This window comes from Melospiza georgiana, chromosome 3, assembly GCF_028018845.1.
Source record: "Melospiza georgiana isolate bMelGeo1 chromosome 3, bMelGeo1.pri, whole genome shotgun sequence".
NCBI lineage: Eukaryota > Metazoa > Chordata > Aves > Passeriformes > Passerellidae > Melospiza > Melospiza georgiana.
The window spans coordinates 33,482,816-33,500,398 of record NC_080432.1 but is presented as its reverse complement, the minus strand read 5'-3'; the positions used below and the strand labels follow the sequence as shown (position 1 = coordinate 33,500,398).

General features: G+C 40.7%; 1 protein-coding gene across 10 annotated transcripts in view; it reads right to left on the bottom strand.

Annotated features, from left to right (window-relative positions):
• Nucleotides 1-17,583, bottom strand: part of ESRRG (estrogen related receptor gamma) — a 372,206-nt gene that overhangs the window by 328,297 nt on the left and 26,326 nt on the right. For 3 of the 10 annotated variants that reach the window (XM_058020256.1, XM_058020263.1, XM_058020264.1), the window contains exon 2: nucleotides 10,005-10,050. The exons of 6 other annotated variants lie outside the window; for them this stretch is intronic. The gene's annotated coding sequence lies outside the window, so the exon portion shown is untranslated. Of the gene's footprint in view, nucleotides 1-1,000; nucleotides 1,045-10,004; nucleotides 10,051-17,583 lie in introns of all 10 variants that reach the window. One more of the 10 variants, XM_058020257.1, reaches the window with a different exon arrangement.

Genomic DNA, 17,583 nt, shown 5'->3' with positions numbered 1-17,583 from the left:
TTCCACCCTGACTATATTTCTAAACTCTGGAACAGAGTCTGAAAGGATGCCAATTACAATAGGGAGTTGGGGCTGCTTTTAGGATCTATATTCTCTTTGTATGTTTCATAATCACCCAGCAGCTCAGATCTTGCTAGATGGGGGTAATGCAGAAAGTGCCTATACTGCCTTCAGATACACAAATGTTCTTCTCTGGAAAAATGGGCAGTGACCACTGGGCCTTGATGTGATGGAGAACTAGTAAAGCCAGCTGACCTGCTTCTGCAGTATCTGAATTACAAATTCAGAGAAGTGTGCAGTTAAAAGTCTACAGAAAGAAAATTCCCCAAGACCTGGAAGGAGCTGACAGTGTGCAGAAATGGCCATCCTACTGCTGGCCTCAGTCCTGTGTTTCCCTGACATAAAACGTTTGCTTCAAACCAAGGATAGCACAGAGAGAACTAATTTCCATATCATGGTTCCCTTCTGTTTTCCCAGGTAGGAAGCTATTTCTAAAAAGGGGCTGTTACCACGTCTGCATAATCACATACCAAAAAAAGATTAATGTTGCTCCTGTAAGCTTTTGCTTAAGTATACCATGGAAAATAACTTTGATGAAATAATTTGCCCAGAGCACTGCTTGTCTGGAAGATTTCTATAATTTAACCGCAGTTCTGTAAATAATTTGGTGATAGACAGGCCATCAGCATAATTTGGTGCTAGACCCATGCAATGTTAAGGAAATGGCCAGCAGGCCAAAATTAAATCAACTGGGACCTAGTATGTACAATGCACATTTAAAACCAGTCTAAATCTATTATTTTTTGGAATATTCTTACTCATTTTAAAGGAAGATACTGATTTTTGCATTGGGAATTAACACAAAGAAATGTCATGCTTCTTCCCTGAGAGGAAAAGATCACCCACGCAGTGTTAATCCTGCAGATCTCCACAAAGATGTACAATATTTTTGCACTGTAACATCCCAAACTATAGCATTTTGTACCACTTTTGGACTTACCAGTAACTTTCACCAAAGTATCTCAGTTCTCCTGTGCTGATAACCTGTAAAATAGCAAAAGCCATTGCCCTGATTTTTACTCAAGCCGTAACCAGGTCTGCAAGATAAGAGGTACAAAATTGTATGCACGGTACATTGCACCTTTAATCATCTACCTACCTGAAATACTTAAGCAAGTAGTTAGACATCTAAATGGTTCAACTACAGGCTTAAAATAAATGAGTTTTGTAGTACATGACTGTGTCCACATAATTTGAAAACTGGCATTCACATCCCATCTCAAGCAAAGAATCAATTCAGCTACAGGCAGATCAGAAACCTAAGTCAGTATTACAGCCAAGAACAGGTCTAAGACTTAGTATTTCAGCTGAGAAGAGGGGAGAACAAACGACTGCAGGATGCTTCCCACTGCACTGTTTCATTTCTGGACAAACATTCTGCCATTAGAAATGTCCACAATTAGCATTGCTTTCCTTTTTCCACATCATCATAATGTAAATGGAGGTACATTCTGGAAACCCTCAATGATTTTACCAAATGAGGAAGAAATGGCAGGGAAAATAACATGCTTTAGGGAACAAAACCATCCCTCTCAGCTCTACTGAAAAAAGGTCTCAAGAAGCTGACACATTAATATTTTTTAGCCAAAAATACAGAGAAGGAGGTGAAGTAGATGGGTTAAAAGCCAGCAAAAAGTAGTAGAAAAAAGCCCACCAGGTATTGTTGCAAGAACCTCTAGATAAGCATCTTAAATCAGAGTAAATTACACACCTCATGCTGGTGACTCGGTCATGGGAAATTATGAAGCTACGTGATGTCTCATTTGTTGTGCTGAAAACAAATGTAAATAAATTACTGAGAGAATCTCATTTACATTTAGAAATTCATCCCGATGCATGACATGACTGCTGATGTTTTTTTAAATGACACTTTGAGAAGGAGTGCCACTATTAAAATCAGATTGTAGCCACCTCGGCGAGAGCCTGTGCAAGTGTGCGCGTGTCTGTGCACGAGTGTGCAACGGCAGATGTTCTAGAGAGATCTTTCAGCTCTTTGGAAAAAAGGCTTTCTTTTACTGCTGCACAACCAAAATGGTGGTGCCAGGAGGCAAAACCATTGATACGTGCTCTTCTGTGTATTCTCCCCTCTCCAGAAGGGGAAGCAGAAAGACACTGTTATGGATTGGCTGCCACCATTGCAACAGAAAGTGCAAATACTAAAATGGTGGGAACAGAAAATAGTGTGGCACATCCCTCCATCATTAAGTGTAGTAAAACTTTCCCTTAAAAACACACACAAAAAGCCTTTCACTAAAGCTTTTATCTCCCCCTCCACATCTCACATTTTAAGCTGTCACTGAAAAAATTGAGAAGGATATCCAGGAAGCCATAAAATGGAGAGCAAGTTGAACTGCTGTTAGCTAAGCAGCACACATTCAGGCAAATATCCAAATGCTTTAGGAGCTGTCATTCTCCATCCCGCGTGGGAAGGCTGCGAAGAGACGGACTTGCTCGTATCATGATTGCTCTTATTATTACAGCAGTGAAAACACTGCATACTAATGGATGTGTTTTCAGAAAAAAAGACTGCTAGATGGCTTTTTCGACTCTGTGCCTGGGTGTCTGGGCTTCAGTATCTGATATATCCTATCCCTTTCTTTGCTTCCAAAACAGAACTCTAAAAAAAGTTTGCAACACGAGGGCAAATAAAACATATTTCCAAATGGGGACATGACAGTGCTCTACAACCCCACATACGGCAGCATATTTACATAAGCCTGCATAGGTCAGAGAGTTTATTTGTTAAGGGACAAATAAGCAGGCCATGAAATAATTATTTTTCATTGTGCCCTGCCAAACCTACCCAGCCAAAGGCTAAATTGAGCTGCTATTGTGATTATTTGAACTGTGGAGCCAAAAGTCTTCACTGCAAAGCATCCCAGCTGTCCTAAATTTTATTCTGATGGCTAGTTTTCACACTAGCTTGAAACTTGCCAAAAATGCTCCACAAAACGGGCAGGCGGAAGGCTTGCTTTATCCAGACCTACATCAATTACTGATTTAGAGCTGTTCTGAGAACTTGATTATTAACAAATCACTTCCCAAAATTGTTATGACAAGATTCACATATGCAAATGGCAAGCTGCTCATATGTACACAGCTAGCAAAAGAAATTAATACAAAGGTTCCCAGATTTATTTATGGTTATTTCCTATTCTGCTTCACTGCAAATTAGCCACTAAAATTTAAAAGAAAGGAGAGAGATCCAGCTGCAGCATCACAGCTTTGACATATGGTGACACGGGAACACCCAGGCCATAACTGCTCAACATGCTTCTGCCTTCACCCACCTCCCTGGGGAAAAGGATCTACCAGTGCCTTCTGGCACCAGAGGAACCAAAACCACCATGGCAGCTCTCAAGCTGCAGGTTTGGCCAGCACACCAAGGAGCGGGTAGGATTACCCTGAAAACAGCTCAGATGACAGGCTTGGGAGGATATTTCATATTTTAAACAAGGTTGACAGTGGAGGAGGGGGAACAACAAACAGAATATTTTTTTAAACCTCATGCTTCAAAGCTTAAATTAATCCCTAATAATGAAAGATTAGGATGAGAACGGGTAGAGAGAAGATTATCCCAAGTCTGCCCATTGTGAGGCTCTTACAACTGCACTTGAGGTTCCTGGGGTTGGTCATTGCTAGAGACAGAGCAGGAGGATCTTGGGAATTATTAATTTCGTACTCTCCACATTTTGTCTTAAATAACTAAGACACACACAAAAGACAAAGAGGCTAATTGTTTTGAAGGCAGCAGACTTATAAATAAATGAAATGCCCATCACTTGGCATCAGGCTGTATATACCATAACCCTGACCAGACAAGTGCACCTTGCTGCAGCTGCCCTCCTTTTCCTCCACACCTCCTCCTATTCTTCATCCTGTTTGTAATTTCACTGTAATATCCTCAGGGCAGCAACCACTCCACGTTCACACATGAATTAGAACAACACCTCTCACAATGGCATACCAGTCCTGATTGGACCTGGACTGCTCCTGGGAATGCTGCTGGGAATGGTACTATAAAAAGAGCTCATAAATGTATAGAGTTCAGCAGAGTAACCCCCCCCCCCCCCCCACACACACACACACACCCTACGTTTTAGCACAGTTAACATCACCAGACTGTTAACTCTGCTTCCACAATAGAACTGCAGATGGTTTAATCCATTTCTAAGCTCCTAGATGGCTGCAGGATGTGCAGCTCACACTCAGCAGACCTCCACCACCAGGACACTCTGTGCAAGGGACCCCTGCACTCACGGCTCAGTACAATGACAGAAATGCTACAAGATCATGTTCTAGAGGTCAAGGCTTAAGGCTGAATACTGCTAGGATTTGCATGGAAGCTGATCCAATGATGAGCTAGGGACATTCAGGATGGGCAAGCAAAGGAAGCCACAAACGGTGTCAGCCACATCAGCCCTGTGCAACCATCACAGAACGAACCTGATTAGCCCAAACTCCCTTCTGATTTCCTGCCTTCCTTGGGAGAGGCTTTTGACCTTTGAGCTAATGTTTTAATGTATTCTGGAATTTCAAATTTTGTACATAATAAACTAGTTATTTTCAGGTACTTCAGATATAAATAACTCCAATACAAAATTCTAACTTGCTCTGGTACTCAGTCATGCTATTTTTAACTGCAAATATAACAAATAGATTTGAAAATCTTTTGCAACATATTTCCATTTTTCCAACAATTCTGACATACTAATTATTTTGTTGGACTTTTTCCTGAAGTACTATGAATGGCCAGTATGCTTCACAAAGAGCAAAAGAAAAAGGAAAGGAATGGGTACGGGTAAGGTGGCAAATCAATAAGTAAACTGAGTGCATGTACAAATTCAGGCACCTGAGCTCCCTTTAAAGTCAGGTTCCATGTTGTAGCTACTCTTTCCAATAGTTAATATGTAGAAAAAATGGAAAAAATAGCCAAAAGGTCAAACATATTAAAAACCATAATTAGAATAGAATGGACACTTTGTCAGGCCTGTATTCTGCATTGATAGGGTACCAGAAATTGACATTAAAAATTTATCATATAGATTAAAGCTGTTAGCAAATGCATTCATCTCTTTGAAAATAAAATAATTTTTTTTGTAAGTACAAATTATTTTTTGTTGACTGCCAAATGACAGATCTCTTTTATTTGCCTAAAAACTCTACACAATCAAATTGTATGTAAAATCCAAGATCATAACTCCTCTTTCTCTGGCTCCTGATGGGATGGCAGCATTACAGGGCCCTTTTTGTGCTTTTCTATGTAACTTTGCACTCAATGCAAGTTTTGTCCATGGCATAAATGTGAAGATTTTCTGTCTCACAGAGATGTGGCCCTCACTGCTGGACATTCTCAGCCTGAGCACTTCAGCTTTTCCATGAACGGCCTGCAACTTGTGGCTTGACTCTTGTTCTTTCTGCCTGGGGTACCCATGGCTCTAACCAAAGCAAGCTCTGTCCAGTGTCACACTTCCATGTCACACTTCTGGAGCAAAGATCTCTCAGGAATTATCTTTTTACTTCTACAAAGATAGTAAGAGCCCGAGGTCTACATGGAAGAGGCTGCTGACAACCCCGCACACACTCAGTCATAGCCAGATATGTGACAAAGTCCAATTAAATCCTATTAGGGAATAATACAAATGACAGAGCTTAATGAATACAGTTAGCTCCTAATTAGACAGCCCATAAATCGGTTCAGAACCTTCAGAACTTACCACCAGAACAACAATCTCAAGACCTTTCAATGAGTTCCATTTTAACAGACCTATTGTCCACTGAACCAACAACTCTGTTGCTTACAGACAAGATATTTCATCAACTTAAACACTATTAAAAGATGATCGTGCACTGAGCTTTCCTGAAATTGTGTAACATTTGCATGGTATAACACATACTCTTACTTGTTCACTGCAGTCTGATTCAAAGTGCTATAAATATGTTTGCCCTTTCTGCTAAGCCCGCCTAAGGGATTAGCAACCCCCCAAAAGTTCAGTTGAATATTAACTGCATTAACTTTGCAGACTGTAACATACTGTTACACTCAAACAGCCTACGGTGTGGTATGGATGACTTGCTTAATAAAAAATGTTTTCTTGCAAAGCCCGATTGCTAGAAAAAAGAATCTGCTCTGTCAAAGGGGGTGACCTCTTCTATTTAACTTCATAAAGCAAACAAAAGGGAGAACTTTACAGGGATGTCCAGAGATATGTTTATCCTTTCGTCTGTCAAACCAGATGGACTTCCCTTGGCAATACAGCAGCAGCTCCACTCTACGTTAGAAATTAAGTCACTTCACCATGAAAAAAACCTGTGAAATACAGCAGCAAAAGTGTCATCTACTGTAGTAATGTGAACTCAAAAACTGTAAAAGAAGTATGTTTGCTTACTTATTTTGCTAAGTAAGAAGTGCTTTGCATGCCAACTCCCATAAAAAACTCATGCGCTGGAAGACTCTTCAGCACAAAGTTATATAGCGGTGAAGATAAATAAAAAGAAGAGGAAATATTTAGAAGTCGGAAGAGGGAGAGTTGATAGGAGTGTGAAAGGGAGTTGACTTCATAGCTAGTGACAAAAATCAAGGAAGAGCAGATTCTTGAACCTCCCAAGCAAACAGCTCCCAGGCAGAGGCGGGGGTTGACTGGCAGTATCTGATCAAAAGACGAAGAAAGGGAAAGAGAAAGAAGAAAATGAGAAAGGCTGGGAGAAGTTTCTTAAGGTTAAGAGGTAAAAAGTATTCAATAGATTGCTAAAATACTTTTAAAGACTAAAAAAGCCTCCTTCATTACAACCGCAGTAATAAAAAATGTAGAACCTGTCTATTATGGGATGAAAACAAAAATTACATAAGATGGGGTTTTTTTCTTTATAAAAATATACACAACAAAAACAATCTCTATGCTGCTGTGGGAGCACATAAAAATACTCAAAAGATCTTGATCCTGAACACTGCAATGAAACCTTTCTCATTTGGTCTTCAAGATCACGTCTGTATCAATTTGTAAAAACACACTCTCCCATACAAGGGACTTGGGTGTAACAGAAAATAAATCCAAACTTTGAGAATTAGAAACCATATTTCTTCATAATGCTGGACATTTACTTGCTTCTGCCATTCACCATCACCATTATGTTGTCTAGAAATGGAGACCAACAATAGATGTAGGTAATTACATGAGAACTTAAACTGCAGAGAGCTTCAGACCACAGCATTAAACTGGAATTAAAGCTTTACAGGAAAAGAGAAATGTTTCACTCCCTGCAATCACCTCCCTCCCTCAAACACACACTGCACACCTGCTACCCACCAGCCAGATGGGATTGAATTCTCCTGAAACAGATCTTGGATTTTTAAGCTCTGCTCGAATTCAACTGGATTTCAAGACATGAAAATATATTATTATTTCACATTCAAAAAATTACATCAATGTCCAGGAACTCCTAGTTTCAGTGCTGCTTGCACAATTAGATATGTATTGAAGTGGGATTATTCCCGCAAATGTCTTAAAAGAAATAAGTAAAATGCAGCTTTGCATCAACATTTAATTTAATTACACATGCTCACTTAATACATGAAAACCAGAAAAAAATCTGATTTTAAATCATCAGCCTGTTAAGTGAGATTGGGAATTTAGCTAATTTGCAGTGACCAATAGTGTTTTTTAAAAGTCCACAAAAGCAATTTAGCAGCCCAAACTCACTTAAACATTGTAGCAACTGGCCCTTAATGCACAGGTATCATAAAATATTAACACAAGTTAAGAAAACACTGGGAAGCATTATATTCCTAGAGAATTTGCTAAGCTTGCATAATGTAACATTTGTCATCAATAAAGTTTCTTCAGTTTAGAGATCTCTACCCTGTTCTCCAGAAGAAGGCCTCGTTTTTCCTCCCTCTATTCCAGCAGCACAGCTCCACCAAGTCCCTGTTGCCTGCACTTCAGTGGAGCGCCAGCAACTGCCAAAGTCACATTTTTAGCTGGGCTTGGTCTTTCCCCACCTTGTCCTTCAGTCCCGACACCAGCTTGAGCCACGCAGGGGACACCAAGTCCCCGGTCAGCAGCGAGCCGGTCTCCGCAGGGCCGCGGGCACCGGGAGCTGCTGCCGGCGGTGCTCGGCCAGAGCAGAGCCACGCCTGGCAGGTGCCAGGGCACAGGAATGCGAGTCCTGCCCGCTTGGCCAGCCTTGGACTGACCTTTAGTCGCAACAGGGAACAGGAGTTTTGTTAGCAAACACAGAGTCCTGGTCTACACATTTTTTAAATTGATTCTTTTATTGATGTGAAGTGCCCAGGTGCCCTCACGACAGCCACTAATATAGATTTCGAAAATAAAATTAATTAAGGGCCAGTCTGGACCACCTTTACTGTCACCATGTAGTACCCTTTTCTACAAGTAACAATGCTATCAACCAGCAAGCATGAGTGGAGTGTCTGAGGAGTATTTCATTACATCCCAGAACACCTGACCATGGAGGTCAAGATCACTGTCACCTATCTATGCGTACACACACACACACACACACACACACACACACACACACACACCCTCTCCTCTCCTACCTTCCAAAAGGGGAGCCGAAGCACAGAAAACTTAACTGGCCAAAGGCAGAGTCAGAGCTCTGCGCTCCGTCTGTCCGGAGCACGGCACAGGGAGCGTGGCACGGGCAGAGCCTGAGCGGGAGCAGAGCAGCCTGGCATGCAGGCTAATCTGAATTACACTCATCCAGCCCCTCCAAATGGTTCCTCATTAGCTGCGGGTTAATGGAGTCCCAATGAGTAGTGTTATTTTCATCCCCTGCCTACTGAATACGAAATTCATTTGCAAATATCCTGTAAAATACTGCAAAGCAAGCCAAAGAGATATGACAACATAAGAGGCATACTATTTATGGAATGCACTTACCGTCATTTAGAAAAGGAAGCTGACATGAGCAACAGCCTAAATTTAGCAACACATTTAGTTTTTATTCACTAGTCACAATGACAACGTTTCAGAGGGCTACCGCACACCTTGTGCGCCGAAAGGTTCCACTGAAATCAAGACAGACTTTGATCTGAAAGGAATTTAGGATCAGCTCCTTAATGAATACAACACTGAGTTAAATTAAGGCAATCACCATCTTGACTTTCTATTCCAAGTAGATATAAAATTACATTGATTGCAGGAAATGGTGGCATTCAAACAATATTGCAATGGCCAAAGCCTGAAAGCTAAATTCATTGTCAAGCTAAACTAGGCTTTCAGAGGGCACCATTTGATTTGAGGCAAAAAAGCATCTGCAAACCACATATTTTCAATTAATAGTGTAAAAGGCACAGAGTAAGAAATTAAAAACACAGGTCAATATGCCGTGTGCCACTCAAAGAAGCAGAGTCTCTGCGTGAAGACACTATGCATATTCATACACATGTATGTGTATACATATATGTGTGTGTGTGTGTGAGTGCATGTATGTGTTTTGGGCTTTTTTAGCTTTTTTAAGGCAGCCTGTACTACAAAAGCCAAATTTGAGATCCAGAAAGGCACAATGCATCTCTAAACAGCCTAATAATGCTCTTTTACCCATACTATCTTTATTTCAAAAGTAATTTCAAATCAACAGCACACAAAGTTAAACCTAGTTCTTTTGAAAACTCAGAAAAAGAATTAATTCGAACCCTTACCTTTGGCACCTTAAAGACTTTTGGCCATGACTTACCTGTATAAATAGAAAGAACTAATTTACTACAGAAATGCCCATGGGCAAACATGTTCTGGCTAATGAAGTGTTCAGCTTTTGCATGATTAACCAGCTGGTGGGGGTGGTGCAAAAATCACAGGGCATAAAATAATAAGAAAAATTGATTAGCAGCTCTCTTTTAAAGCACTCTATGAAAATTTTCTTTATTTTTGCTGAGCAGTTTGGAAAGTGACTGTACAGAAAGACGGACTTAAATGACTTACCAAGGAGTCAGGCAGAGACTGCACCAGGCACTCACTCCTCCAAGACCTGCATCGCAGAGAGGTTCAAGTGAAAAGCAAGATACCAACCAGCACCATGGCTGGATTACTTATACAACAGGTCCTGCCACTAGTCATAAGGGTCATTTTCTACTATATTGCAAAAGACATTATATAAAGTTAAAACCATGATTATGCCTTGACTCGGTTCAGTTTCTACCCCAACCCTCTACACTTGAACACCTGAGCTGGCTACAGCTATTCCCGTGAGGCAATTTAAGAAATGCCTCCATAGGAGCCCCAGGATTCAAATGCTACTTAGAAATAATGCACGTATTTAGGTGATGCCACATAAAAAAGGTGGGGTTTGCATTTACTAGGGACAAAAATCCTCTTGCCCTTCCCACTCTGTACAAGGGGTTCCTTAGAAGCTCACATGCTCTGCCCTCAAAATAGGACCTAATTAGTGTACAAATATTTGGCGGACAGGTCACGAAAATAAATTTATCATTAACTCTCCCCTAAACCAAGGCAGGTTATCCTGGAGCAGTTTCACTTCATACACATTTGCTCTGGGTAACCCTTCAGCTCAGGTACAACTGGCACATAACAGTTTCTTTAAGAAGAAAACCCACATATTTTTATGGCATGGAATTACTGAAGAAACATGAAAAAGCTGCTCACATAAAACATACGTACCAGGAATAAAAAATAAAAGCAAAAATTTAAGCTACAGATAATTTGCAGTAGGCCATTGTAATAATCACAGTCCCTCTTTAAGGTCATTACTTCTATGGAAAATGCATGTTTTACACCTACTTGTGGACTTCCAAAGACCAGTTTACAGCTATGTACCATGGGAGACACAGGCAAAGAATTTGCATCTCAGGGATTTGCAATGTGTTCCAGCCCTGGGGATGCAAACATAACTGCAATGCTGGGACTTCATGAGCTGGGAACCAACATTAACTCCCTCTGGCAATTTACAAGCTGTCCCCTTACATCCACAGCTGATTTCTAACCATTACCAGATATTGCCTTCTCAACAGTCCTCTCCTGTGGTAAGTGATGGTATTTGACATACCTTCATAAGCCCAGTTACCTGGATATTAATTCAATTCTTAGACCATTCCGGTATACCGTGCATGCTATGGCTCAAAGTACTCAATCATACCATGGGATCCTTAGCGAGGAGCAATAATTTTACCTGAAGTAAGAATTATTTTTTACAAGAAGAATCAAAGCAGAACTCTGAAGCTCATTTTCTTTCCATTCATGACTCCTGTATTTACTTTAATTACCATTTCCTGAGGAAGATCGTATCATTTTAAATGCACCCAAAGAAAGATTTTTCTGTGCAGTTTCCCTATAGGAACAAGGCAGGTTATCCTGGAAACAGATCACTTCACATGTACACCAAACATTCACACTTAAGAACTGGTCTGGCTCATGAAGGTTAGATAACTCTATAAATATTCCATAGAGGTATTTTTTTACTTATCAGGAACATCTGAGAAATCTTCTCACTAACTTCATGGTCAGTCAAGACTTCTGATATCAAAGAGGTTTTTGCCCATGTTCAAGGTATTGCTGGATCATTGGATCTTTATACACTTGCACAGATCTTGCCTTCAAGCCTTCTCTAAATTTTTGGAAACATATTTACACTTAAGAAAGTGGGCATAGAACAGACATGAGCAAACTGAAAAAGAGGAAAACTGAAAACACTGGCATTTCTCTCAGTACATCAGTTATGAAAGTGCTATTTCCAGATATAATTCACCATAAAAAGAGAAATTTCTAGTTAAGCAAGAAGTAGCATTAAATTCCACTTAAGTCTAATTTCTCTGGTCATATTTGAATCACGAGCCATTTCTAAAATGTCGCGTATTTCTAACTCTGATGAACTGGGACCCTGACAACACCGGAGCTTGTAAGATATGTTTGAAGTTATTTTCAAACATGGTAATAGCCTAATATGGTTACAACACAATTTATTAATTGCAGCAAAGAAATTATGCTGTGCAGTATCTAAGTAACATCATAATTTTAGCTAGCCTACTTGTTTCAAAAGTAAAAAAAAAATTTAAAGCCTGTTTGCTACAGAAAGTGAATGCTTGTTAAAACTGTACTTCTCAAAGGAATTCAGAAACACAGATATGAGGCACAGCTGGTTTACAAACAGCAAAAGCTAATTCTTCAGACTTGTGCATCATACTCCAAAAGCTTTATATAATTATCTGTTTGTTTACTTTTGAGCAATTGCTTTGGAAGAGCCCCCCAGTGAGTGATGCTGTGTGCCCTGCAGAGGGGTCAAGCATAACAAAGAGGCTGCACGCTGCAGGTTTGCTTTCAAAGAACAAGCATACCCAAAGGTATTTAGGTGCCTAACTCCACTTATAGCCACTCTCAGTGAAATTGGTAGAATAAGTGCCTCTGAGGACATGATCCTTTGACATCAATGTGGATTCCTCAAATGGATCCAGGGCCATGCTTTTATGGACACCAACACAGCAGAAAGTGAAAATCATTCTGCTTTGTGACTTCTTTATTCTCTTCTGTATTGGAGTTTCTCTAAGACCATGGTTCCTGGTAGAGGACACAACAGCCAAACAGGCTGGTCTAATTAACCAGAGTTTTTCATACTAATTAGGAACAACATGAGCATTAGGCAATCAATAGGACACCTTATGCCACTACTGCTTAAGTCTGCTTTGACTACTTCTGGTTCAGCTGTACCCTTGAAGCATACTTGGAGGGTTCTTCCTGACACCCTCCCACACAGCATCAATTTTTAGCAACAATAACCTTTCCCATTACACTAGGAATTGATAAGCAACACTGTTAACCTATGTGATGCAGCTAAAGTCAGATATAAAGTGCCAAAATGATTTTTTTTTTTATTTTGGTAAATTATTTTGATCACTTCTAATGTGATGATACACTTGACCAGTTAGTAACATAGCATGATACTCACCACAATACAAACAAGTTGCATACAGACTTGTTTAACACACACATCCCACTCAGGAACAAGGGGAGCCATGCTCCACCATTCACTATACATTCAGCAATTCACTTCCAAATTCACATAAAATAGCAATGCAATCATTTTTTCACAAGTCATTTAAAACTCTTTCCGAATAACTTCTTAAGGACAGCTGGCAAGAAAGTAATATGTCTTAAGTACAGATAAAAACAGAAAACCTGTAAAGCATCTTTTCCAATTGAGAGGCTCAACTGCTAAAATTAGTTCTTGGAATTTCTCCTTTGGGTGCCAGTTCAGATCTTGCTCCAAATGACCACTAACAATCAATTCCACTGACTTTGAAATAATACACAACTACTCAATAACACCTGTTTGCTAATTAGGTGCATGCAACCCCCTCACAAAACATCACATTCTCATACTCTTATTTTTAAAAATGCACTTTTGTTCCAGTGTCCTGAAACTAACTGTACAAACACAAAGAACTCAGATGCCCTCTCAACCCCCACTGGAAGTGACAAGTGAGTCCTTCTAAAATTGCAGACACATACTGTCAAGTGCAGGTGTTTGTAAACAAGTTTGGAAATGTTTCTAATTATAAACCATAGGAGTTAAAATTAGAAGTCCAATCCGCTAGCCTTAAAAAAAAGAACTTCCAAAAGTGTTCATCTAAATGAGAGTAACCAGTGATGTTTCATTTAGTAACAAGAGCAGAATTCCTGTGCCAAGCAGCACACTGCTCTTTATCAAACTTTCCACTATGAGTTACATTTCTTTAAAAAAAAAAAAAAGGATTTGATAAGAATTTTAATTTGCTGTCATACTATGATACTGTATATGTGAAAGTACAATCTAAAAATACCCTATTCACAGGTCTCCCGCGTTTCACATAATTATAAAGAGGGAAAAGAAATGTTCCCAAATCTTCTGAATCTGTCTTGGCTGACAACATCAAAGTTCAGCTTTTATGGGGAGCTTCCCACGCTGACCTTCTGAGAACTCAAACCAAACTGTGCTTGAGGGAGCCTTACTCTTTGGGATGAAGTTCTCCTCAATAACCTCAACTACTGCAAAGCTCGGCCTGCCTGGCCCAGAACTGCTGAGAGAGGAAGCTCGGAGGGGCAATCCCAGAGCTCTGGCTGATGAGATCTCGGGATGCTACCACTGAACTTGAGGTGCCTCAGACCTGTCTTCACTACTCTGACGTGGAGGTCAGAAATGCAGCTCCAAGGAGCCACGTGCTTTGGCCAACACTTCAGACAGAGGCTGAGGGAAGGCAAATCCTGCAGCCCTCATACACCATTTACAGTGCACTAGGACAAGATAGTGCAGGCTTAAAGATGGACTTTACCTTTGCAGGAGTTTAGGGAGAAAGCCAAGCTAAGGGGAGAGGGAGCTCTTTTAAGGGGAAAAAAGATTGATTAATCTCATTATTTCTTAAAGGAAACATAACAGCACATTTGAGCATGTCAGAATAGCTTCTGCTGATTACAAGTGAGCAAACATGAAACAATTGCAGAGAGGCTCAACTATGGCCTTGATTCAAGAACAGGGTGGTCTCCTGCTGCACTGTCCTGAAGAAAATGGAAAGGAACGTGGCTTAAACAGTGAGGACCTGCTCCAGGAACAAGGTGGGACTGGCCCTGCCCAGCAGATATCCCTCTGTTCCCCACCTACAGCACATCCCCACCTACAGCACGCACAGGCACTGCGAGGGGCAGGGAAACAACAGCTCTTCGTCACCTGCACAGCCAGCCTCCTCCTCTGGGAATGTTACAAGACAAAGGAAAAGCCCAAATCCATCCTCCTCAAGAACCAGGATGGAAAGTAAGTTGCCCATGTCTCATCACAGTCAGGGGGCTATTTCACATAATAACCACTATCCAGCCTTTCCTTTTCTTTCCCTTCCTTTTCTTTTTAGTCTTTGCTCTGTAAAAATAATAGCATAAAAATAATATTTTTCTGGAAAGCCTTTTGAAATTCACTGCATTCAACAAACACAACCATACCAGTTAAGTGCTGTACAGTCTTGTACCCAGCAAGTGCAGTGCTTTCAAAGCAGGAGTCCTGCAGGTGGCACTTCCTTTGCTGCAAGTCATAATACCATAAAACAATGGAATCGGTCGGGTTGGAAGGGACCTTAATGGTCATCTAGTTCCAAACCCACTCTGATGGGCAGAGACAGCTTCCACTACACCAGGTTGCTCTAAGCACCATCCAACCCAGCCCTGAAAACTGCCAGGGCTGAAGCATCCAGTTTCTCTTGGCAACCTGTTCCAGCGTCTCACTATCCTCACAGCAGAAATTTCTCCCTAATTTCTCATCTAAAGCTGCCCTCTGCCAGTTCAAAGCCATCCTCCCTTGTCCTATCATTACACCCTGCTAAATAGTGCGTCCCCATTCATTCTTACATGTCACCTTTAGGTACTGGAGACTGTAAAATCTCCTCAGGGCCTTCTCTTCTCCAGGCTGAACAACCCCAACTTCTCTCTGCACAGGAGAAGTGCTCCAGCCCTCTGAGCATCTTTGTGGCTTCCTCCAGACTCATTCCAATGGGTCTACATTCCTCCCATGCTGGGGACTCCACAGCTGGACACAGCACTCCAGGCGGGGTCTCACCAGAGCAGAGGAGAGGGGGAGAATCCCTTCCCTCAACCTGCTCGCCATGCTGCTCCTGCTGCAGCCCAGGATATGGTTGGCTTTCTGGGATGCAGGAGCACACTGATGGGTTTTACTGAGCTTCTCATCAACTAACCTGTAGCTTCTCTCTTAAGCCATTTCCTGTCTTTTTAAGCCAACTCCTTTTTTTTTTTTTTTTTTTTTTTTTTTTTGTGACATAAGTAAGGGATGGAGAAGCCACTTTGGTGAAGGGACCACAGTAATTAGGAATAGAGTGATGGTGCATCTCACCTGCAGTTCGTGGCCTCTACCCCTCTTCTCCTGGGCTCGGGTACCTCATCCTCCCCTTTCCTGGCCTGTGCTGTGAGAGCTCCCTCTCCTGTTCCAGTTTAACCAATGTTAGACCTTGTCCTACTGGAAGCGTGGCCTCAGTGAACAGAGCAGGTTCTAAGAGAGACTCAGCAAACTAGGTTTCCTGCTACAAACTGACATCAAAATAATTCCCCGAGGGAGTATAAACTTCTGACCAAAACCTATGAAATTTACTTCTTTATTAAGCATAGATTTATATTCACATCCCCAAGTTGGTATACACACTATGGATATTGTGTATATACGATATATACACATATATACCCACATATGTATGGCACACACACACATGTAGCACTGCAAATCTTTAATGCTACTAACCTCATTGCTATTTTAATTCCAAGCAAGGATAAAAATCATTAGTTTCTACAAGCACATCTAAACTTCTGAATGTACCCGTGGACTCACTTAGAAAAATGTTTTTTTCCTAAACGAATACATATCGGAGCTGTGTTTGCAAGTCTAAAAAAAACACGCTTTTCACTGGGTATATAAATATTTTAATTAACAATAAGTATGTATTTAGGAGATTCTGCATCAAAGTCTAGATCAGTTAGGGCAATTAACCCATTACAGTTTTCTAAGATACTGGATGAAAGAAAATAGGAAATTAGGAAATGCATAAGGAATTAAGTAAATGCATAATCGGACTTTAAGCATTTGAGTGGTAAAATAATCTCAGATAGTGCTTTATTTCTAATATTTTCTGCATGCTCAAAATGAAAGCATGAAGAGCAGCGCAATTGCATATATCTTCTACCAAAAATAGCCGAAAAATACTATAGAAGAGTGCCTGCTGGGTTGGTTATAAAAGTAAAGTATAATCCATTAACCGCTAATTAGAAGCATCAGAAGCAGGCTTTGCTGCAATAAGAGCTGGCCCCTAAGTAGATGTTTCTGTAACCATTTAAAGGCACAGGGTTTCTCCAGTTGCTGAGAATGGAGCTTGGATGGTTTCAGCATAAAGGCCATGTGAAAAGAGACTATGGCACTTGGCCATGTTACCCAGCTGTTTTCTAAATATGATGACAGGTGCCATTTTTTCCATTTGATCGTGGAACGTAATACATCTTCAAACAAATTTTCCCCAACTAGTCTGGTGCAGTTACATTTCAGAGATTCAAATGTAAGAATGTTTGCTTTTTTTCTCTGACAGACACATATTGCAGAGTCTTTGCCAGATATTTCATTATCGGCCTTTTTCTCAAAGCTGAATTTTTAGTTTATGTATTATTTTGCTTTTTACTGCCATTGTAAGAGGGAAAGAACAAGCGCTTGGGCAAAGGATTTAATTCTGAAGGAATTAAGAAAGGGGGGAGGAGCTACTATTTATAATTAGACAATAAATTTTACTTAAGAAAGAATCCTCTTCCCTTCTGTTCACTGCTTCCTAAAGGATGGGAAGCATTGCCATAATTTCTCCACTTCTTTATCTGACTAGCTACCTGGTCAAACTGAGCTCCTTTCCTATCAGTGAAAGGCCAAGCAGATCTTTTGATCCATTTGCCTATGGAAAGGTCTTAAAGGGTTACGGCAAAAAAAAAGGTGAGGCCAGAAGAAATCCCAGCACTCCAGCTCCCTGCAGAAGCACCCAAGACACAA